This window comes from Brachypodium distachyon, chromosome 4 (assembly GCF_000005505.3).
Source record: "Brachypodium distachyon strain Bd21 chromosome 4, Brachypodium_distachyon_v3.0, whole genome shotgun sequence".
Lineage (NCBI taxonomy): Eukaryota > Viridiplantae > Streptophyta > Magnoliopsida > Poales > Poaceae > Brachypodium > Brachypodium distachyon.
In genome coordinates this window covers 9,022,726-9,046,735 of record NC_016134.3, presented here as the reverse complement: position 1 = coordinate 9,046,735, position 24,010 = coordinate 9,022,726, and the positions used below count along the sequence as shown (strand labels likewise).

Below are 24,010 nucleotides of genomic sequence, written 5' to 3'. Positions count from 1 at the left end.
CTCCGAGATGCTTGCTTCAGCCCATAAATGGAACGCTGAAGTTTGCATACCTTATTAGCATCCTTAGGATCGACAAAACCTTTGGGCTGAACCATGTATAACTCTTCCTCAATGTGACCATTAAGGAACGCGGTTTTGACATCCATCTGCCAGATTTCGTAATCGAAAAATGCAGCAATTGCTAACATAATCCGAACAGACTTTAGCATCGCTACGGGTGAGAAAGTCTCATCGTAGTCAACTACTTGAATTTGTCGAAAACCTTTTGCGACAAGTCGAGCTTTATAGACGGTAACATTTCCATCAGCATCTGTTTTCTTCTTGAAAATCCATTTGTTCTCAACGGCCTTTCGGTCATTCGGTAAGTCTACCAAAGTCCATACTTGGTTTTCATACATGGATCCCATTTCGGATTTCATGGCTTCTAACCATTTTTCGGAGTCTGGGCTCATCATCGCTTCCTCATAATTCGCAGGTTCATCGTTGTCCAACAACATGACATTCATGACACGAACATTGTACCACTCAGGAGTATTACGTGTTCTCGTCGACCTGCGAAGTTCAGTAGTTGTCTCATTCAAAACTTCATGATCATTATCATTAGCTTCCTCTCTAGCTGATGCAGGATGCACGGGAACAGTTTCTGGTGCTGCGCTACACTCAAATTCGAGAGAAGGTTCAATAACCTCATCGAGCTCTACCTTCCACCCACTCACTTCTTTCGAGAGAAACTCCTTCTCTAGAAAGGACCCGTTCTTAGCGACAAACACTTTTCCTTCGGATCTGTGATAGAAGGTGTACCCAATTGTTTCTTTAGGGTATCCTATGAAGACGCATTTTTCCGACTTGGGTTCGAGCTTATCAGGTTGTAGCCTTTTTACATAAGCTTCGCATCCCCAAACTTTAAGAAAGGACAGCTTAGGTTTCTTGCCAAACCATAATTCATACGGTGTCGTTTCAACGGATTTAGATGGTGCCCTATTTAAAGTGAATGCGGCTGTCTCTAATGCATAACCCCAAAACGACAGTGGCAAATCAGTAAGAGACATCATAGACCGTACCATATCCAATAAAGTTCGATTACGACGTTCGGACACACCATTGCGTTGTGGTGTTCCAGGCGGCGTAAGTTGTGAAACAATTCCACATTGTCTTAAATGCGTGCCAAACTCATAACTCAAATATTCACCTCCACGATCCGATCGTAGAAATTTAATTTTCTTGTTACGATGATTCTCCACTTCATTCTGAAATTCCTTGAATTTTTCAAATGTCTCAGACTTGTTTTTCATTAAGTAAATATACCCATATCTACTCAAGTCATCTGTGAAGGTTAGGAAGTAACGATATCCACCGCACGTTGTAACACTCATTGGTCCGCACACATCAGTATGTATGATCTCCAACAAGTCACTGGCCCGTTCCATTAAGCCTGAAAACGGGGTTCTAGTCATCTTACCCATGAGGCATGGTTCACATGTATCAAATGATTCAAAATCAAGTGATTCAAGTAGTCCATCAGAATGGAGTTTCTTCATGCGTTTTATACCAATATGACCTAGACGGCAGTGCCACAAATATGTTGAACTATCATTATCCACTTTGCACCTTTTGGCATTAACATTATGAATATGTGTGTCACTACTATCGAGACTTAATAGAAATAAACCATTCACAAGTGGTGCATGACCATAAAAGATATTACTCATATAAATCGAACAACCATTATTCTCTGATTTAAATGAATAACCGTCTTGCATTAAACAAGATCCTGATATAATGTTCATGCTCAACGCAGGCACCAAATAACAATTACTAAGGTTTAAAACTAATCCCGAAGATAAATGTAGAGGGAGCGTGCCGACGGCGATCACATCAACTTTTGATCCATTCCCGACGCGCATAGTCACCTCATTTCTTGCTAGTCTTCGTTTATTCTGTAGCTCCTGTTTCGAGTTACAAATGTGAGCAACTGAACCAGTATCAAATACCCAGGTGCTACTACGAGTACTAGTAAGGTACACATCAATAACATGTATATCAAATATACCTTTGACATTGCCAGCCTTCTTATCTGCCAAGTACTTGGGGCAGTTACGCTTCCAGTGGCCAGTCCCCTTGCAGTAGAAGCACTCAGTATCCGGCTTAGGTCCAGATTTGGGCTTCTTCGCGGGAGTGGCAACAGTTTTGCCACCCTTCTTGAAATTTCCCTTCTTACCCTTTGCCTTCTTGAAACTGGTGGTCTTATTGACCATCAACACTTGATGCTCCTTTTTGATTTCCACCTCCGCGGTTTTTAACATCGCGAGGAGCTGAGGAAGTGTCCTATCCATCCCTTGCATATTGTAGTTCACCACAAAACTTTTATAGCTAGGTGGTAGTGACTGAAGAACCCGGTCAATGCCTAATTCATTAGGAATCTCAATTCCCAGTTGTCTCAGGCGGTCGGCGTACCCAGACATTCTGAGCACGTGCTCGCTAACGGAGCTGTTCTCCTCCATCTTGCAGTTAAAGAACCTTTCGGAGGCATCATACCTCTCCGCACGGGCTTGGGTCTGAAATAAAGTATTCAGTTCCCCAATCATAGCATATGCCGAGTGGTGCTCAAAACGCTTTTGGAGCTCAGGTTCCATACCAAGCAAGAGGCCGCACCTAACTACATTGTGGTCCTCAGATTGAGTCAGCCAAACGTTCCTAACGTCAGCAGACTCAGTTGCTGCGGGTTCTGCACCAAGCGCTGCATCAAAAACATAAGCCTTTTTGGCAGCTTCGAGGATAATCCTCACATTCCGGAACCAGTCCGTAAAGTTGCTTCCATTGGACTTCAGTTTATCTTTCTCTAGGAGAGTATTCATATTGAACGTAGTACGAGCCATTGATCTACAGCATATTTGCAAAGGCAATTAGACTAAGTTCATGATAATAAGTTCAAGCTAATCAAATTACTAATGAACTCCCACTAAAATCAACATCCCTCGGGTTGTTTAGTGACACATGATCCAAATCCACTACACCAAGTCCGATCATCACGTGAGATGGAGTAGCTTCAATGGTAAACATCAGCATGTTGATCACATCATTCATATGACTCATGTTTAACCTTTCGGTTCCTTGTGTTCCGAGGCCATGTCTGTACATGCTAGGCTCGTCAAGTTAACCAAAGTATTCCTGCATGTGTAAAACTGGCTTACACCCGTTGTATGCGAACGTAGAGTTTATAACACCCGATCATCACGTGGTGCTTCAAAACGACGAACTTTTGCAACGGTGCATACTAAGGGAGAACACATTATTATCTTGATATTAACAATGAGGGATCATCTTATAATGCTACCGTCAACTAAGCAAAATAAGATGCATAAAAGGGATAAACATCACATGCATAAATAATGTGACATGATATGGCCTTCTCTTCGTGTGCCTTTGATCTCCATCTCCAAAGCACGGGCATGATCTCCATCATCACCAGCATGGCGCCTAGGTCCTCGGGCGTCATGTATAGTTGCCTCCACCAACTATTGCTACTACGACTATTGCTACTACTAGCGATAAAGTAAAGCAATTACATGGCGATTAAATCATTGACACGAAGGTCATACAATAATTAATGAGACAACCATACGGCTCCTGCCGGTTGCCAAACTCATCGACATGCAAGTCGTGAAATATTACAAAACATGATCATCTCATACATCAAATATATTATATCATATCTTGGCCATACCACATCACATGCCCCTGCAAAAACAAGTTAGACGCTTCTACTTTGTTGTTGCATGTTTTACGTGGCTTTAGGGGCTGCACTAAAAGAACCGTTCTTACTTACGCAAAAGCCACAACGGTGATATACAAATTGCTTATTAACCATATAGGCCTCCCATTGCAAATCAAATTTCAACTATAGTGGGAGAGACATACACCCGCCAGCCACCTTATGCAATACAAGTTGCATGTTAATTGCGGAACCGGTCTCTTGTGCGAAGACAAGTAAGGTTGGTCCGAGCCGCTTCATCCCACTATCCCGCAAAATCCGATAGTGCACAAAGGAGGTAGCAATATGAACATCAACGCCCACAACTAAATTGTGTTCTACTCGTACAAAACATCTACGCATAGATCTAGCTCTGATACCACTGTTGGGTTCGTTGCATAGGAAACAAAAATTTTCCTACGAGAAGTGCGGAAGAAACCCAAGAATATATATATACTAGATGTATGTAACGAGAGGGATCATGAACACCATACCCTCGTAGACCGCTAAGCGTTACGATCACGAGATCGTTGTTGGTGTAGTGGAACTTTCAATGAGATCAATCTCAGTGCCGAACGGACAGCACCTCCTTGGTATCCACACGTTCAGCTTCACGTTATCTCCTCCTTCCTCGATCCAGCAAGCGAGAGGGAGAGGTAGACGAGATCCCGGCAGCACGACGGCGTGATGACTATGGTGAATATTCTCACGGGCAGGGCTACGCCGTGCGCGTGAGAAGAGGAGGAGAGGAGGGCTCAGGGGAGAGAGAGATCCAACTGAAAGCTTGGGGTGTCTCTCTCCCTTGCCCCCCCTTCTATTTATATAGGGGTAGAGGAGGCGTGGCCGGCCAGGACTATCCCGTGGCCAGGACTCTCATGCGGCCAGGACTCTCCCGCGGCCAGGACTCTCCTCCTGGCCGCATGGGCCCTGTGGGCTAGCCCCTCGGCCCATTAAGGCCAGGGTGCTCCCTCACAGGCCCATTTAGCCCAGGGATAGGTGGGCCTCAAGGTGGAACCCTCCGGATCCCTCCGGAACCTTCTAGAAGCTTCCCGGTCAAAACCGGGAAATATTCCAAACTTTCCAGAACCCTGAAAACAACTTTCCATATATAAATCTTTATCTCCGGAACATTCCGGAGCTCCTCGTTGCGTCTAGGATCCCATCCAAGACTCCGAATCATAATTCGATATCATCATCATTTATCTCATCTAACCCAAGCAACATGAAACGTTAAGTGTGTGACCCTACGGGTTCGAGAACATGTGGACATGATCAAATATCAATAACCAATAGCGGGACCTGGATGTCCATAATAGTTCCCACATATTCCACGAAGATCTCATCGGTTGAACCACTATGTCGAGGATTCAATTAATCCAGTATCCAATTCTCTTTGTCTCGCGATATATTACTTGCCCGAGATTTGATCGTCGGTATCGCCATACCTAGTTTAATCTCGTTACCGGCAAGTTCTCTTTACTCGTTCCGTAATATAATACCCCCGCAACTAAACACATTAGTCGCATGCTTGCAAGCTCATTAGGATGTTATATTACCGAGAGGGCCCAGAGATATCTCTCCGTCACAAGGAGTGACAAATCCCAGTCTTGATCCATACAACCCAACAAGCACCTTCTGGGATACCTGAAAAACACCTTTATGATCACCCAGTTACGAGATGACGGTTGATGCCCACAAAGTATTCTTCCGGTACTAGGGAGTGGCATGATCTCATGGTCTAAAGAAATAATACTTGACATAATAAAACATAAGCAACTTAAACTTAAGTGACACGATCAAAAGCTATGTTTAGTTTTGGGTCTGTCCATCACATCATTCTCCTAATGATATGACCTCGTTATTAAATGACAACACATGTCTATGGTTAGGAAACCTTAACCATCTTTAATCAACGAGCTAATCTAGTAGAGGCGTATTAGGGACACGGTATTTGTTTATTTATCCACACATGTATTTGAGTTTCCAATCAATACAATTATAGCATGGGCAATAAACATTTATCAAGAACAATGAAATATGATAATAACAAATTTATTATTGCCTCTAGGGCATATTTCCAACATATGCAGCACCCGTGGCATCCCTCCCCTTGAAATGTGGTGCAGTATTCGCCACCCTGCATGCCAAGTGGCGGTGGCACACGTGGCGGCCCCCTCCTGAGTTAAGAGCCTCGGAGTGCGGTGAGTCCCTCGTGTTGCGGTCGTCCCGCACCACAAGGCACTGCTGCATGCCGCGACCCGTGGGCAGCCCACTTTTTCCTGCAGATCAGATTCTTACCAGGCCCGAGGTGCTGCAATTTTTTTTCGAAATTCACGAAAATACAGAAAGCAACACGATTAATCTCCTGCCTCCCAGCCCCCGGACACGGAAGGGTTGATGCCAAACTTGGATGTGAGCATTCTATTTCCCAGCCGAGGTGCACGTTGTGGGAAACCCGGCAACTGCATGTCCCATGATGCACGTCGCGGTTAATCCGGTGAGGGCATGCCCCGTGGCGGAGTGATCCGGCAACGGGGTTTTCACTTTCGAGGCTCCAGCAGCCCCCTGCTCACAACCAAGTATGGAAAGACACTTCCGTGCACCAAAAGCAGGAGACAGAAGAAGGGGGGAACACACAAATAAGCAAGGCAACTTTGAAGTTCAGGAAAGAAACACTTATCTTTATTCACAATAACTAGTGGTTTACACACGGGGGCTGCCCGGCTACACTAGTTCGAGAGGTATGCATCGGTGGCATCACCTGAGGGTCGGGCTCCGTCACTTCACGGGTAGAACTTGCGCAGGTGCTCAATATTCCAGCTATTTGGCACCGGCAAGCCATCTTCGGTTTCCAGCCGGACAGCCCCCGGTCTGGTCACCTGCACTACCCGGAAGGGGCCCTCCCATTTTGGAGTCAACTTGTTCCCGGCCTTCGTTCCTTGTATCCGGCGCAGGACAAGGTCTCCATTCTCGAGCCCCGGGGAACGGACTCGCCTGTCGTGATAACGACGGAGTCCTTGCTGGTAGCGCGCGGCTCGCACAGCAGCCCGGCATCGAAACTCTTCGATGAAGTTTAGATCGTCCACCATTTGCTCGTGTTGGCTGGTGTTGCCGTACGCGCGTACTCGGGGAGATCCGTGCTTGAGCTCGAGGGGCAGCACCGCTTCTGCCCCGTAGACAAGGGCAAAAAGAGTTTCGCCCGTTGCCCGACTAGGTGTGGTCCTGATTGACCACAACACGGGCTGGAGTTCTTCAACCCAGTGTTTCCCGTGGCCCTTGAGCTTGTCAAAGGTTCTCGTCTTGAGCCCCCGCAGCACTTCTGCGTTGGCTCGCTCCGCCTGCCCGTTACTCCTCGGATGGGCAACGGACGCGAAGTGTAACTTGGTGCCCATGTCCTCGCAGTAGGCCTGGAATACTGTGCTCGTGAACTGCGTGCCGTTGTGGGTGATGATGCCGTTAGGCACACCAAAACGGCACACAATGCTTTTGAAAACCTTGATGGCCGCCTAGGCGGTCACCTGCGTACTGGTTCCACTTCCACCCACTTGGATGGCCACGAACAAATATTCATAACCACCAACTGCTCTTGGTAGCTTGCCGACGATATCGAGCCCCCAGACCGCAAACGGCCACGAGGAAGGGATGACGTGTAGGGCCTGCGGCAGCTGGTTGCTTTTCTTCGAGTGGAACTGGCACGCTTCGCACGTCTTCACTAGCCGCTCCGCATCGGCCAGGGCCGTGGGCCAATAGAAACCGTGCCGAAACGCCTTGCCGGTTAAAGCCCGGGAGGCCACATGGTGTGAGCATGTGCCTCGATGTATTTCCTCCAACAGCGCGCGCCCTTCGTCTTGCGACACGCAGATGAGCTTGACCCTGTTTGCGCACCTGCGGTAGAGGTTTCTATCCACCACAGTGTACATTTTGGCTTGCCGCGCTACTCGCTCCGCGGCAACGTTCCGGGAGAGCCTCCCCCTTCAAGTAGCGGGCAATTTCCACCGCCCCGGGAGGGGTCTCCCTGCCAACGCAAGCCGCTACGTGAAGCACTGGGTTGAAGAACTCCAGCCCGAGTCAATGCTGCTGCTTCTGGCAGCCGAGTCCTTATCACTACTAGACATGAAGCTGTTGCCCGAGGGATGAAAGCCACGTGGACCCACCACCACATCGACATCTTATCGCCTGATGACGCTTGGTTATTGCTCAAGAAACAGGTATGTAAGTAGTTAAACACTAGTGTCTTAATCAAGTGAATAATCTTGTATCCATCTATTTATGATCAGACTAGGTAGTTAAGAGAAATTAGGATGCTTTCAAATTAGTATATGGGCGCTAATTAGAGTGGTTATATCTACTATTACCTCCTGGGAGATGAGAGGCTGACAAAAATCTTGTAGGGCTGATGTAAACAAATATGAAGAAGTAAATAATAATGTCGTCAGAGCACCAATTTGATTTTCCATATTTTATTCATGCCTATGAAACAAAGGTTCGTGATATTGGGATAACTCATGCCTCTCAAGATGGGCATGGGTTAAGCACCATAGTCATCTTGCTACAACTGCATGCATATGACACTTACTACGACCACTAAGATTATCTAGCTTACACCACACTCGTTACTATGCCAAGATGCAAATAGATGGCACCGACTTCATCATCATTCTCCCCCTGTTTTAGAGCCCTGAAGCATCACCAGTCTTCATGACCATAATTTCCATATCGTCTGTAATTAGCTTTGTTTTCAGTTTCTTTTCCAGTTTTTTAAGAATCTGCGTATGTTCAGGACTGCGTTGCAGCCTGGTACTTTTGTGGCATGTTTTTGGGTGAACTCCTGTTCCGTTATCTCAATAATGGAAGCCGATCGAAAGGTCGTTTGGAAAAAAAGAAGCATACATATTAGCGGCTCTTTCCTCTTCCTTTCACCAGGCAAAATATATCCCAATACAGCAGGTCATAAGTTGCACACACACACAACACGCCAATAGCTCATCTTCTTCCTCTCCTCTGCTGCACTTTTTCTTGTGCGCAACAGCAAACAAAGAGAAGCAGGTCTGTCCCCATGTACTGCTGCTGCTCTCGTCAGCCAAGAAATGCATGGCATGTAATTGTTTAGCAAGCCATTGTTTCTTCTAAACAGCACTTCTTCGTTCACTTGTCTCTTGATCAGTTGGTGATTAGATAATGCAATACTCCTCTTGTCTCTTAAGAGGTAAATTTGAGGGTCTTAAAAGAGCTTTCTGCGCAGTTAATTAACTCTATATGTCTGCATGTTTGCAGGTACTCTCAAGTGAAACAGATGAATACCAGGTCAATACACTGAAGGATATTGGATTGAAAATCATACAAAGATGTGGTGGTTTGCCACTTGCCATCAAAGTAATGGGAGGACTGTTGCGTCAAAGGGAGATGCAACGTAGTGACTGGGAGCAGGTTTTGGATGATTCAAAATGGTCAATGAATAAAATGCCCGAAGATCTCAATAATGCAGTATACTTGAGCTATGAAGATATGCCTGCTTATCTAAAGCAGTGTTTTTTATATTACTCTCTTCTTCCTAAGAGTATCAATTTCGTTGATCTTAATGTCATTGGCACGTGGATTAGTGAAGGATTTATTCATGGAGACTCTGATGATTTAGAAGAATTGGGAAAAAATTACCACAAGGACTTGATATCTAGGAACCTTATAGAGGTAGATGGATTGTGGTATGGTCAAAAGTACTGCAGCATGCATGATGTTGTTCGCTCATTTGGCCAATATATGGCTAAAAGTGAAGCACTCGTAGCCAACGATGGAGAAATTGATATTCTTGGCAAACTTAATTCCAAGAAGTTTCTTCGGTTGTCTATAGAAACCGATGAAGTGCAATCAGATGATTTGGACTGGAAATCTTTGGAAGAGCAGCAATCAGTGAGAACATTAATCTCAGCTATCCCAATCAAGATGGAGCCCGGTGATTTATTCGTTCCTTCTTCTAGTCTGCGGACTCTATATATAGACTCTGCAGATGTGGCTTTAGTTGAATCATTGCATCAGCTCAAGCACCTGAGGTATTTGCATCTAGAAAGTCCTGATATATCTGCACTTCCATGGAACATTGGCAAGATGAATTTTTTGCAGTACCTTGACCTTGAACAATGTGAAAATTTGGTGAATCTTCCTGATAGCATTGTGAAGCTTGTCCAGCTGAGGTGTCTTAACCTTCCTGACGAAGTAAGTATGATACCTAGGGGGTTCCACTGTCTGAAAAATATGAGGATTCTAGGTGGGTTTCCAGCTCAGATGGATGGTGATTGGTGCAGTTTGGATGAGTTGGGGCCTCTTTCCGAACTCAGATTTCTGAGATTGGTTCAACTGGAGAATGCATCTTCTGCTGCTAATGCTAGCCTTACAGAGAAGAAACATCTTATCAACCTACTCTTGTACTGCACCCCCACAGTGGGACATAATGAGTTGGATGAGCAGCAACGAATAGAGAAGGTGTTCAATCAGCTCTGTCCTCCGTCCAGTGTTGAAAATATTGATATTGATGGGTATTTTGGTCAGAAAGTCCCAAGTTGGATGATGTCGACAGCAACGGTGCCCCTGAACAACTTGAAGTTTCTATTGCTGTCTGGTCTAGCTTGTTGCACCCAACTTCCCAATGGGTTGTGCCATCTCCCCTGTCTGCAGGTGCTTAAGGTCAACCGCGCTCCATGCATCAAGCGTGTTGGAACTGAATTCTTGCGTCCGTCCCAGCCGGCGGCAGCTTCATTTCCGAGGTTAAACAAGATGGTCTTAAAAGGAATGGTGGAATGGGAGGAGTGGGAGTGGGAGGAGAAAGTGCAAGCCATGTCCCGTTTGGAGAAGCTTTCCCTTCAAAGCTGCAAACTCAGGCTTGTTCCTCCTGGCCTTGCCTCCAATGCATGGGCTTTGAGAAAATTATCAATACAACAAGTCAAGCAGATCAGCTACCTTGAGAAATTTCCTTCTGTTGTTGAGCTTACAGTGGATTGGTGCCCTGACCTGGAGAGGATCAGTAATCTCCCCAAAGTGCAGAAGCTCACCATCACCAGATGCCCAAAGCTGAAGGTTCTGAAGGATGTTCCTGAACTTCGGAGGCTGGTCCTGGAGGGTGTCGAGCATCTCAGATACCTTGAGAACATTCCTTTTGTTGTTGAGCTTACAGTGGTTGGAAGCTCTGACCTGGAGACGATCAGTAATCTCCCCAAACTGCAGAAGCTCACAATCACCAGATGCCCAAAGCTGAAGGTCCTGAAGGACGTGCCTGCTCTGCAGAGGCTGGTGCTGGTGGATGGCTGGATTGAAACACTCCCTGAATACGTGAGAGACGTGACCCCGAGGCACTTGGAGGTAAAACTGCAGCCTAACTCTGCTCACTTCCATTGCGACAGGACATTCTGGCCCTGAGTTTGACAAGTTCAGCCATGTCGAGCATGTCAAGGCCAGAGGGGTATACACACGTGATTTCTATGTGTTGTACACAAGAGGGCCGTGCAGCTTCGACACAAATGTCAACCCATCATTCCTGTCTAGAGGTAAATCATCATAACTCCATCTGAATTTATTCGCCAACTCTGTTTTTCATTTGTATACTGTACCTCGGCATGCTTAGATTTTTTATTTTTGAGTCATGACTGCGGCGTGTGCACACAATGAGAGCTTCTAAATTAGCTAGTTAAGATTTTTATTTTCATTTATATAATGTGATCCGTTTACACATGCATGTTAAGTGTTAATTAGCTAGTGCGTGCATACTGCATCTGAGAGAAGGTGAGCTTCTAATTAGTAACGTGTGGCAAGCGTCCAGATCAAACTGTTAGTTGTGGGCGGATCAGTACTATATGTGTGTATGCAAGAGACTATTCTACTCATGAAGTAGCTCAGCATGCTGGAGCATATAATCGAACATGCACGTAGCTTCAGTTTTTGCAATTACTAGTTGTACGTTGTATCTTTTCGGAAAAGAGAAAAAAGCTAGCTGTACCGGCACGTTCTATGGCTGCCGGGCTGTAAGATCAAAATAACACTTTCTCAATTTCTGGGTAGCATCTTAACAGTACCACAGCTGATACGATCTTTGATTTGCAAGTAATGGATTAATTATGTAACCGTTTTTTTTTCCTCCCCTTTTTGCATTTGTTCCCATGCAGGAACTCTATCTTTTTTGAGGATGCAAAAATGCTCGAGTCTGTGTTGAAAATGCCAAGAAGAGCCTCCGACCACGTCTGCAGCTTAGCGAAGGAGCAGTCTTGGGAAGATATGAACAAATACACCTTTCCTGATGGCAGGTTGTTGTGTTTAGAAGACCGAGTTGCCATCGCTCTAATAGTGCTCAACTCTGGCGAGACACCTGCAACCATACGATCCTCCGTTGGTGTGAGTGAGTCAACGGTCTCGCAGGTAACCGAGAGCTTTATTCAGGCTATGGTCTCACAAAGATGGCCAAGCACCACTGAAATGGAGAAGATCAAGTACAAGTTTGACAAGATCATGGCCTGCCAAACTATTGCGGTGTTGTACATGCAGCTCAAATCCCATTTGGGTCTCAAAACATCAACCTTCAGGAGAAGAATGAAGACATGCTAATGCAAGTCACCATTGATTCAGATATGAGGTTCACAAGTGTGTACTTGGGATCGTCAGATAACATGAAGCGGTCAAGCATTTCGCATGACTCCGATCTCTTCAAGAAGTGCGAGAAGGGTATTTGGCTGAATGGTAGCAAGCTGAATTTATCGGATGGAAGGCAAGTTGGAGAATACGTAATTGGTGATTCGGGATATCCTCTTCTTCCCTGGTTGCTCACACCTTACAACCCGGAGAATGGCCTCTCAGATTGTCAAGTGGAGTTCAATAGGAGACACTCAGAAGCCATGGCCGTTATGCCAAGGAATGCACTGGAAAGATTGAAAGACACATGGAAGTTTCTGCATGGAGGGTTGTGGTTCGCGGAAAATCGATATATGCTGCAAGGGGCAATCCAAACATGTTGCATGTTGCATAACATAGTGATAGAAATGGAGTGTAATGCAGGCACAACGAGGTATGCGATATACGGTAGCCAAGAAGTGCAGCAGTTAGCAGATGAGGATGCGGTCATGGAAAGGGATATATTGTTGCAACACTTGACTAGCAAACCAGTGGAATCTGGAGGTAAATTAACACAACTGCTCTGCATCTTAATTCATTCAATCTCTCTATATCGTTTATCTGTCGTTCTAATTAATGTAATCTTCTCGTACTAATTCAAACTTTCACGGATAGCCATGCATTATCGCTATATATGTGCTCCCGTTAATTTTCTCTGACGTTCTACATAAGCTGCATAGTTGTGATTCAGTTTAATTATATATATATATATACATAATATATATATATATATGTATGTATATATATATATATGGAAAACCCAAGGTACTCCCAGGTATAGTTACTCCCATGTTGAATATTCTACCATATCTATGTGCTCTCATTAATTGTTATTAGCCAATGCTGCCATGCAGTATCACTGTTCATAGGATGTCTATATGAGTAGCCATTTCGCCTCCGGGAAAATGCCTGCTTAAAAATGAATTGCACTGATACAGTTTTCCGCATTTATTCGCAGTATAGTTGCATGCATGTGCATGTCAGTTGTGACTCTCAAATTTTGCCTAAAGCGTGCTTAGGAGACATGCACTGCGTATATATAGTGGTGAATTGTGTGACATTCGAAGAATAGCGAGTCTAGACGCTGGATATACAGTGGTGAAGTGTATTTATCATGCACAGCGATCCGTGCATGATAAATACACTTCACCACTATATATCCAGCGTCTAGACTCGCTATTCTTCCAATGTCACACAACCCTCCATGCAGGAACTTCCATGTGTCTTTCAATCTTTCCATTGTATTCCGTGGCCATGGCTTCACTGCGTATATATAGGAATGCACTGGAAAGATTGAAGTGTATTTATCATCCCCGGGAATACCCCTCCCTGAGGGTCGTGGTATAGTTGTTGAATGGACTTCCCCCTTTTTGAGAGAAAAATAGTACTCCCTCCGTCCAACAAAAGATGTCTCAAGTTTGTCAAAATTTGGATGTATCTAGACATGACTTAGTGTATAGATGCATTCAAATTTAGTCAAAATTGAGACATCTTTTGTTGGACAGAGGAATACTGTAGATCAGCCGCCACCAACCTCGCCGGCCCAAATGGCCGAACCCTCCTCCGCGGCCTCCCTTGCTGCCGCCCGAGGAGGTTGCTAGAAAGCCATGCCCCCTCCAAGCAAGGTGGAAGCAATCCTTCACCGCATCCTTGTTCCACCTCGATCATGCCCCCGTTCCTTCCATGGATCAGATCCTGGTTCATGGTGGCCGGTTGCTTGGTAGGGCTAGGCGTTTAGCGCCCCAGTGCTAGCGTGTTGGGTGGTGGGAGATTCAGCACGTCGTACGGGCGGCATGTCCGATGGCAGTGCAGGAGTTTGGCAAGAGGGGGCACGGTCCTAGTTCTTTGTCGGCGGCAAGCTCCGTGGTCATGAAAGGACAATGTGGCTGCTGGATCTTGGGATGGTGATGGCCTTTCCAAGGCCGGCGATGGTATGGGGCGCCCCCTCCACCTCCAGGTCGGGTTCGATCCGGCTCATCAGGTGCTACGCGCAGCGTCTCATGCAGAGGCACCAAATCACGCATGTTGCCGGCAGATGCTACGCACGGTGTCTTAGGCGTCAAGCCATGCCTGTTGCTGCTGGGAGCCAAAGGTGGTGCGATAGTGGATACAAGCGTTGTTGGCCCCGGGAATACCAGGGTATCCCAGATCCTTGCTGTGTGGGCTGCCAGGGTATCCCAGATCCTTGTTGGGTGGGCTGCGAGCCCATCAACAACTATACCACGACCCTTGGGGAGGGGTATTCCCGGGGATGGCTTCCCAGGAAGCGACTCCCGGGAACTCGGAGTTCGCTTCTCTCCCTTTGGTCCCAGATCCCGGGGCTCCACGGGGGCGTCTGGCCTGACGCCCGGGGAGGGGATGCTCATCCCTTACATCAGCTAGCCACGAGTGCCCAGCTTTGGTACCCCACGAGTCGTGCCGGCACGCACCTGCCCGCCCTTTAGCGCCCTCAGGACTGTGATCAATTGTAGATTTAGCAGTAAAAATGAAGTTCTCTTCGGAGATTGAGTTAATTCTGCCTATTCTCAAGCTAAACTCACAAATATTCAGGGTTTGACAGCAATTTAAAAGTGCAACAGATTTAAACATATCTTTTTGGGGTTTTCTTTAACTGTAGCAAATCTTGACAAAACGAAACTGAATTTAGTGAACTAACTGAAGAAAAAGACACCAACTAGCAGATCTAGGAAGAAGGGAACAACAGGCTTAAGAAAGGGAAAGAATTGAAGTTCAGGGAGAAGAACTCATGCAGTTCAGGTATAATTCTATCAGCAAGAACAATTAACTTGACATGAAAGTAGCAACACACACATGAACATAACTTGACACGAACTTTAAGAACAAACATCACATTGTGAACATCACAATTGCAATTGAGATGTAGCAACAAATCAAGGTTACAAGTTGAGATTCAGCAGCAGGTTACAAGAACAGCAAGAAGAACTAGAGAGAAGGAAGAGCAGGATTGGCTTTACATGGTTTCTTGATGCAGACTTGAAGTTTAAGACAAGGAAGTAGATGATCTAGCAGTAGAAACACTTCAAATTTGAGGTTCTGCAGAATTGAAGTTTAAGACAAGGCAAAGGAGCACTTGCTTTTCCTTCCTTTGCTCTGAAGATCCCAACTTTAAGCCACCTTTTTGCTTCATCACACATTCTAGCTCCTTCCTGCTGAGTGCTTTATGCTCCTTTTCTTTAGGAACTAGTAGTTGAGGAGACTTTGGTGCCCACATGGCTGTAAAATGACAGATTTGACCTTTTATGAATTAATTAGCTCAAATACAAATTCAAAACGCACAAATTTAAACATGATCAGCACGAAAAGTTCATTAAAACGGTTAAAAAGTGGGTACCGATCATACCTCCACACCTGAATTTTTTGCTTGTCCTCAAGTAAAAGTAATTGCTAATCACCATCAGTAAACAGCAATGCAAGGTGAAAAACATGTAAAGGTAGTTGACAAATTTTAGTTCTCTGTCAGAATGTTCATATAAATTGTATATCAAACGTTTCAATGATTTCTAGGCATCAAACAATGATCTAGGGTGAATGAGCATAGACCGTTGATATCTAAAACAAAGTACTAAACTGAGCTGAGGTACTAAAGTTTAAAAGCAGATAAAAACCAAAGCAATGTGGCTTAGCCACTTATTGAAAACTTCAGAAACTGTGGCATTGCCACTTATTTGCAAAGAACAGTAAGAATGTGACATGTTTGTCACTTATTGAAAACTCAAACTGTGTCATAGCCACTTATTCAATTTGTAAAGCATAGAGCAAAGAACTTTAGCAGAGCCACTTATTTCAGCAATGTGACAAAGTCACTTATTAGAGAAAGATTAACCACGTGGACATGCCACTTATTGAATTCCAGAAAATAGAAAAGTAAACTGAAGTAGCAATGCTCGGTGACACTTTTTTCAAATATCATAATCCCAGGATCATGACATCTACTTAGTGGCATCAAGCAATTAGCTCAGAGAAGTACTAAAGTTGCAGAACTCAATGTCTTTGAACTAATTGACAAAAGATCAAAATTGATGCACCAGAAATCATTAAATTTTGAGATATACTCCCTCCGTTTGAACTAAAACAGCGACAAATATTTAGGAACGGAGGTAGTACAATTTATATAGTCATTCTGAACAGACAACTAATACTGCAACTTCAATTAAACGTTTCATGACAAAGCATTACCATGAACAGTGCTGAGACTAAGAAATAAAATGAAAATGATATAGAAGTTATTTGCTTTCAAGATGATCAGGATGGGTAAAATTGCAGCCGATTCACAGAATTAAGTACCAAATCTTTAGAAGGTGAAGACTGAAACAACTCACCAGATTTTTCAGCATATTGGTTTCTCAATATTGGACATAATTTGTTGAAAGTTTTCTCATTCATCCTGCTTTTCCTGCTGCTGGTTCCAGCTTGTGGCCTACAAAAAGAAAGAAAAGAAAAAAATAAAACAAACCTCATAGAGGCAAATGAGAAGATTTTAACTTTATTATTCAGGTTGGCTACTGATAGCGCTCTTTTATGGTCATTAGCTTGACCCCTGGTTTTGTAGTTGTTCAAGATGATTGACCACTGTCAAGGCACAACTCTTCTTCTTCAGAAATTACATTAAGATCAAGAATAGGATCACCAGTATAGTAGTGCTTCACTGTTTGTCCATTGACTGAAAAAATCTCTTCTGAAGGACTCTGAACTTCCAATGCACCATCCCCAAGACTTTCTTCACAATACATGAACCATACCACCTTGATTTGAATTTCCCAAGAAAAAGGTGAAATATTGAATCATAAACTAGCACCTACTGACCAGGGATGAATTCTTTCCTCTGAATGTGCTTGTCATGCCATTTCTTGGTCTTATCCTTGTAAATTCTTGCACTCTCATAAGCATCAAGCCTCGGCTCATCAAGCTCACACAACTGAAGCTTCCTAAGTTCACCAGCAGCTTCCATATCCATGTTCAACTTTCTGATTGCCCACTGTGCTTTATGCTCAAGTTTAACAGGCAAATAACATGCTTTCCCATAGACCAGCCTGAATTGAGACATACTATATGAGTTTTGTAGGCAGTTCTGTAAGCCCAAATTGCATCATTAAGCTTCAGTAACCAATCTCTTGTGGATTTGGAGACCACTTTGTCCAAAATTTGCTTAATTTCTCTATTTGATAGCTCAACTTGGCTATTAGCTTTTGGATGATATGGTGTTGTCACTCTGTGACTGAACACACCATATTTAGCAAGGAGCTTTTCTAGTTGTTGGTTATTGAAATGAGTTCCTCAATCACTGATCACCACTCTAGGCACACCAAATTTTGGAAAAATCACATTTCTGAACAATTTGCACACTAATTTTAAATCAGCATGGACTGTGGGAACAACTTCAACCCATTTGGATACATAATCTACTGCCACTAATATGTGCTTGTATGCTTGAGAAGGAAGTGGACCAATGTAATCCACACCCGAAACATCAAACAACTCTACTTCCAGAATTCCTTGCTGTGGCATTTCATTACTTCTAGACATTTTCCCAGTTCTCTGACAAGGATCACACTTCTGAATAAATAGATGCACATCTTTAAATATAGTTGGCCCGTAAAATCCTGACTGCAAAACCTTTGCTGAAGTTTCAGAAACAACAGCATGACCACCAGTAGGAGATGCATGACAATGATATATAATACTTTGCATTTCTTCCTGAGGAATGCATCTCCTAATTATTCCATCACCACTCCGGTAAAAAAAAATATTCCATCACCACAATGCTTATACAGATAAGGCTCTCGTCCGAATAGAATTCCTTCACATCATGCAGAAATTTCTTCTTTTGATGAAAAGTCACATTAGGTGGCATGTGATTGCAAACCAGATAATTAACAATATCAACTACCAAGGAAGATTGTGGTTGATCTTTATCAATTGATCTCCTGGCAAGCTGTCATTGATGTCTGCTTTATCTTGGCCTTCATGAATAATTCTTGACAGGCGATCTCCAACAAGATTTTCAGTCCCCTTCTTGTCCTTAATCTCAACATTAAACACTTGCAACATGCGAATCCATCTTATCTTTTTGACCGGAAAAGGTTTTTTTTTTGACCGGAGAGAATCCATCGTATCAATCTAGGCTTCGCATCTTTCTTGTTCAACAAATACTTAATTGTTGCATGATCTATGTATACAACAGTTCAGGACCCAACTAGATATGGTTTGAATTTATCAAAGGCATAAACCACTGCTAACAACAGTTCTTTCTCAGTTGTTGTGTAATTTGCTTGAGCATCATCAAGTGTTTTGCTTGCATAATAAATAACATGCAGCTGCTTCTCCTTCGTCTGCCCAAGAATAGCTCCAACTGCATAATCACTTGCATCAAACATTAACTCAACATCACCAAAGCATCTTCTGAGAATTAAGCACCTAAGCCCTTGTTTTCCTTCCTTTGCTCTAAAGAACATCCCAACTTTAAGCCACGTTTTTGCTTGATCACACCTTGTAGCTCCTTCATGTTGAGTGCTTCATGCTCCTTTTCTTCAGGGAGTAGTAGTTGAGGAGAATTTGGTGCCTTTTTGCACCTTTTATGCAAAAGAGCAAACATGGCTGTAAAATGAACGATTTGACCCTTTGTGAATTAATTAGTTCAAATACAAATTCAAAAAGCACAAATTTAAACATGATTAGCACCAAAAGTTCATTAAAACACTTAAAAAGTGGGTATTGGTCAAACTGCGTGACTATGGAAGTGACGATTGCCACGCAGGGCTACAGGCCGGGTGCAGCAGTCCCGCCTTTAAGTTTTGACTGGCTAAAGTCCTTTTGTGCAGGTTTATCACCTATTTGGCCCTGATGGGGGCTGAAGACCCACTGTGCCACGGGCCTGGCACAGTACCCCCGGACAGCCACAGAGCAGGCGGCCAGCTTCATATTCGTCTTGTAGCGAGGGATGTTCCCCTAGAGCAACTAGGATGTTCCCCTAGAGCAACATGCACTGCGCGTGGCCTTGTCCGCCATTGTGGTGTCCCCTTATACTATAAAAGGAGGCCGTTGGCTTCCTCGGCAAGGTTGGCATATAGGGTAGTCAAGGCAAGGGAGGCTTCGAGCCGGAGTAAAGGTTAGGATTCAAACCATTGAAGGGAGAGAGAGTTCCTCTCCTCCACTCCAGCCACCAAGAACAAGGCTTGAGCCGGCCGCTCAAGCCCGCCAGTTTAATACCTTAGCTAATCCACTCGATCAATACAACAAAAGTAGGACAAAGGGTTTTACACCTCTGGGTGCCCTGAACCTGGGTACAATGATGGTTCGTAGCGCTCTCGCCACTACACCACGTCCCAAATTTGGTGGCCCAAAACTGCCGGCAAAGATGGACATATGGTGGCAATTTAGTTGCCGGTGAAGGTTACCTGCCGGCAAAAGTTGGGAAACGCAGGCAGGCATCTGCCGGCAAAAGTAAATATTAGAGGCAGCTTAGCTGCCGGGAAAGATACTTGGTGGCACCTTTGCTGCCGGCACATGTACATGAGGAGAAGCGAAATATATATGGCGCGGCCGCGCGGGAAAACCCAACGAGCTGGCAGCAACTTCACGCGCGCAAGGAAAATAAGTTTCCCCGCAGATGCCTTTTTCTCCCTCCCCATCGCGCAGATCCACCTCCGCCGCCGCTGCACTCCGTCGCCGCTCCCCCTAGCCGCAGCCACCCACCGCTCCTCTCCCTCGACCCGCCGTGCCTCCCTCCACCCGCCGCGCCTCCCTCCCTGCGTGCCTCCCTCCACCCGCGAGGTGCGCCTCCTCCACCCACTCGACGCCGCCTCCACCCGCGCGCGCCTCAGCCTCCCTCCCTGGCTCGCTCCACCCGCGCGCCTCCCTCCACCCGCCGCTCGATCCTCCTGGACTCCTCCGCCCCTCCTCCGCCCCTTGCAACGAGCAGTTCAGGCAGCCACGGGCAGCACGAGAAGGTCAGCACACATCTCCGCCCCTCCTCCGCCCTTGCAACGCTCGTCCAGGTCAGTACACATCTCTTTGTTTTTCTTCTGACTCCCCCTATAGCTGCGGTTTGGCTAATTAGGGATGAGATTCTTGACTTGGAAAATGCCCTAACAAGATAGGTTAACGTTTTGGCCTCTGCCAGGCTACATGGTGTTCTTGTATTATGCTAGTGAAAGTACAGTTTTTTGTTTCCTTTTACCTCCCTTTGTAACTGTTGTTCCTGAAACTAAATGCTATGGCAGTGTTCCTGCATGTTCAGTCAAAAAATGTATGGAACATTTTCTTTTGTGTTCTTAGTAAAACTCATCAGTTTTGTTTATCAGAAATATAAGACATACATTTTGCATTATAGGGTTGCATTTGTGATTTACCTAGCAGTGTAATAGACTCTTTGTTTATCCCGCTTGTTTTGTGTTGTTACTAAAGTAATCTGTCCGGCCATTGTTTTCATTGTTGTTAACTAATTTTGTGCACTTTCAGGAGCAGTACAAGCTAGGTTTGGGTGCTAAGGTGGAAGCGACAAAGAAGGGATACCCGTGCTACTATTTTATCATGTAAGCATCATTGTTCTCACACTTTTTTCATTTGTATGATGAGCTGCCAGCCTGCTAGGGTCAAATTAAGTATGCAATGATGAGCTGCCAGCCTGCTAGGGTCTATTTCCTTTCAATTGCATAATGCATCCAGGTTGTACATTGCAGTAGTCTGAATAATTCTTGTTTGTGCATGTTTTCAGACACAGACGAAGTGTGCATTGCGACCCTTAGGAGAGGATACTGCACCTAGCTTCTACCAATGATTAGAGGTATATGTTCAACCCCTCTTTGTCATGCATCTACCTTTGCTCATGTGAATGGTGATATTTGTTGCTTATGGGTTGCTGAATCGTGAATGCATAATAGATAAAATGGATAAGAGCTGGATGGATGAGGGTACACACACAAAAAAATATTCCGATGAAGTAGATGGGTTTTTAGAGTTTGCTTTTACACATTCAGCAAGAGGAACCACGATATTATGTCCTTGTAGGAAATGTTTTAACCTTTCTTAGCATGAGGCTGCTATTGTTCGTGAGCATTTAATTTGCTATGGGTTTGTGAAGGGATATATAGTCTGGGAATATCATGGGGAGGCATCATCTCAACTTCCATCTAATGTTAGTCAAGCCGAGGAAGATCAAGCTGATTTGGATGAAGCCGACGAGGCTGAGGATAGGGATTTCTTTCAAGAATATGATGAGATGGCTGGCATGATTGGAGACATGAGACATGAGGTAGGGGGGTTTAGTGATAGTGAAAATGAGGATCCTATTGAGCATGATGAAAGTGAAATATTCGAACAGTTAGCAAGTGACAATGCAGAACCGCTTTATCCCGGCTGCACTTGCTTCTCAAAGCTATGCTTCGCTGTTAGGTTACTCCACACCAAATCTCTTGGTAGTTGGAGTGATAAAAGTTTTGACATGCTGCTAGAATTGCTGAAAGAGGCCTTCCCTAAAGCATCTTTACCTAAAAACTTCCATGAAGCTAAAAAAATGGTCAAATGCCTTAGGCTTGATTCTGTTAGCATCCATGCATGCGAGAACGACTGCATTTTGTATAGGAAGGAGCATGCAGAGGCAGATAGTTGTCCTATATGCAAAACCCCTCGCTGGAAATCTGTGAAGAAGAAAGCTGATGGGAGACATGTACACAAAGTCCCAAGAAGTGTTCTTCGGTATTTTCTGATTCCTAAGAGACTTAGACGGCTGTTCATTTCAGGGTTGAGTGCAAGAAATTGTAGGTGGCATGATGAGGAAAGGACCAAGGATGGACTTCTAAGACATCCTGCTGATTCACCCGCTTGGAAGTGTTTTGATGCCAAACATGTAGGTTGAATCCTTCTGAAGCAATATATCTTTCCATCTTGAGTATGTCTTAATTATTTGAACATAGTAATGTGTCTTGTGTTATCTGTATACATGTAGATGGAGGTGGACCCAAGGTCCATGGGGAAGCCAACAACACCACCTGAAGGAGCCTGAACCCCCAACAGTTTTATCTACTTTCTGTTGTTTTTTGGTGTGAATTGGTTGGAGGAACTAATCACTGTCTGTTCAGAAACGGTCCGATGTGGGCATTGACAGAAACATCCTCTCTTTTTTTTCCAAACCGAGGCAAAAGAGAAAGATCCCTCGAGCCTCTGTCAGTTCGTCAATGTGCGAAATTTTGAGGTGTGAGTCATGTTTTAGTCACGTACAAACAACTAGCAGATGTTTTCTAATGTGGGGGCGTGTCAGGCCAAAAAAAAAATGCAGCACATGAGCACCGAAACTTCTATATGTAGTCGGTTTTCAAGCATTTTTTTACAATTATGTTGCATTTTAGCATTTGCGATCCTAATAACCCTAAATCATAACATACCTATGTTATGCTTGCAGGACGTGGACATCATGTGGTTCCGCGACCCGTTCGAGCGGATGTCGGTGGCGGCGCACATTCTGGATGACGTCTACATGTGTGAATGGAGTTCACAAACTCTACAAGTCATCATTTTGGGTTTATAGATGGACTATTAGGCCTTTAGAACATAACCAGCTATCATTTTGGGTTTCTAGATATACTACATGTGTCTTTTGCACTTCTGGGTATGATGAAGCTACCTATGATCGAGTGAATGCCTTTTGTATAATATATGATGTTCTTCAGAACACAAAATGTTGTGATGTGCATTTGTGTTGATCGGAACTTTGAGATATTTTGTATGTGAGCAAATTGAATGTGTTCTTGTTTGGTTGTCTGTCAAAGCCTATTTGAATTTCGGATTGTGGAATTGAAACAGCTGTGAATTTCATATTTTTATGCATACCGTGTAAACTGCCGGCAAAAGTATGCTCGGCAATCTGCCTGCCGGGAAAACTGTATATTTCAGTGGCAACCATCTATCGACAAAACTATTACCTCCGGCAATCGAACTGCCGGTAAAAATACAAAACAGCCGGCAGAGAAACTGCCGGCAAAAGTTCAAAACAGCCAGCAGAGGAACTGCCGGCAAAGGCCACTTTTCCCGGCAGAAGAACTGCCGGCAAAGGACACTTTTCCCGGCAGAGGAACTGCCGGCAAAAGTCTAACTACCGGCAAAGACTTTTGCCGGAGCGATTGAGGGGGCAGCCCTGCCTGCCGGCAAAACTAGTTTCGGGGCACTCTATCTGCCGGCAAAGGCCACTTTTCCCGGCAGTTTGGCTGTCTCCAAAACTGGGACGTCGTGTAGTGCGCGCCCTCCCTACCGAACATGAAAGGGGGTGTCGTCAGTCCCAGTGTCCGTGCTCTCACACACGACAAGTGTGATGGTGTGGCACGTCACGGCTTCTAGTCTCTTTTAGACCAGTATCTTGCTAGTGAGGTGTCTTTAGCCGGTCAAGTGTTGATTGTAGTTGCAACTTCGATGACGATTATGTGCAATCTAGTGGAAACACATGACCGCTGCTAAGACAAGGTCGATGCACACTAGCGCCATGCCCTCGTTGAAGGTGGTGGCTTCAAGCTCGGCTAAAGGGTACAAAATCTCGAGTCCAACCTACGGTACGACTCGTCATCATCGGCACACGTGTGGCGATCCCTTCTTGAAGGCTTA

General features: G+C 44.7%; 1 long non-coding RNA gene and 1 pseudogene across 1 annotated transcript; both read left to right on the top strand.

The window, feature by feature from the left end:
* The window catches only part of LOC100832065, a 41,326-nt pseudogene that overhangs the window by 6,217 nt on the left and 11,099 nt on the right, over positions 1–24,010 (top strand).
* Positions 12,767–23,141, top strand: LOC100831761. Its single transcript, XR_002965909.1, has 6 exons — positions 12,767–12,904; positions 20,879–20,952; positions 21,135–21,203; positions 22,159–22,265; positions 22,365–22,610; positions 22,818–23,141. It is a non-coding gene; the product is annotated as an uncharacterized LOC100831761 (long non-coding RNA).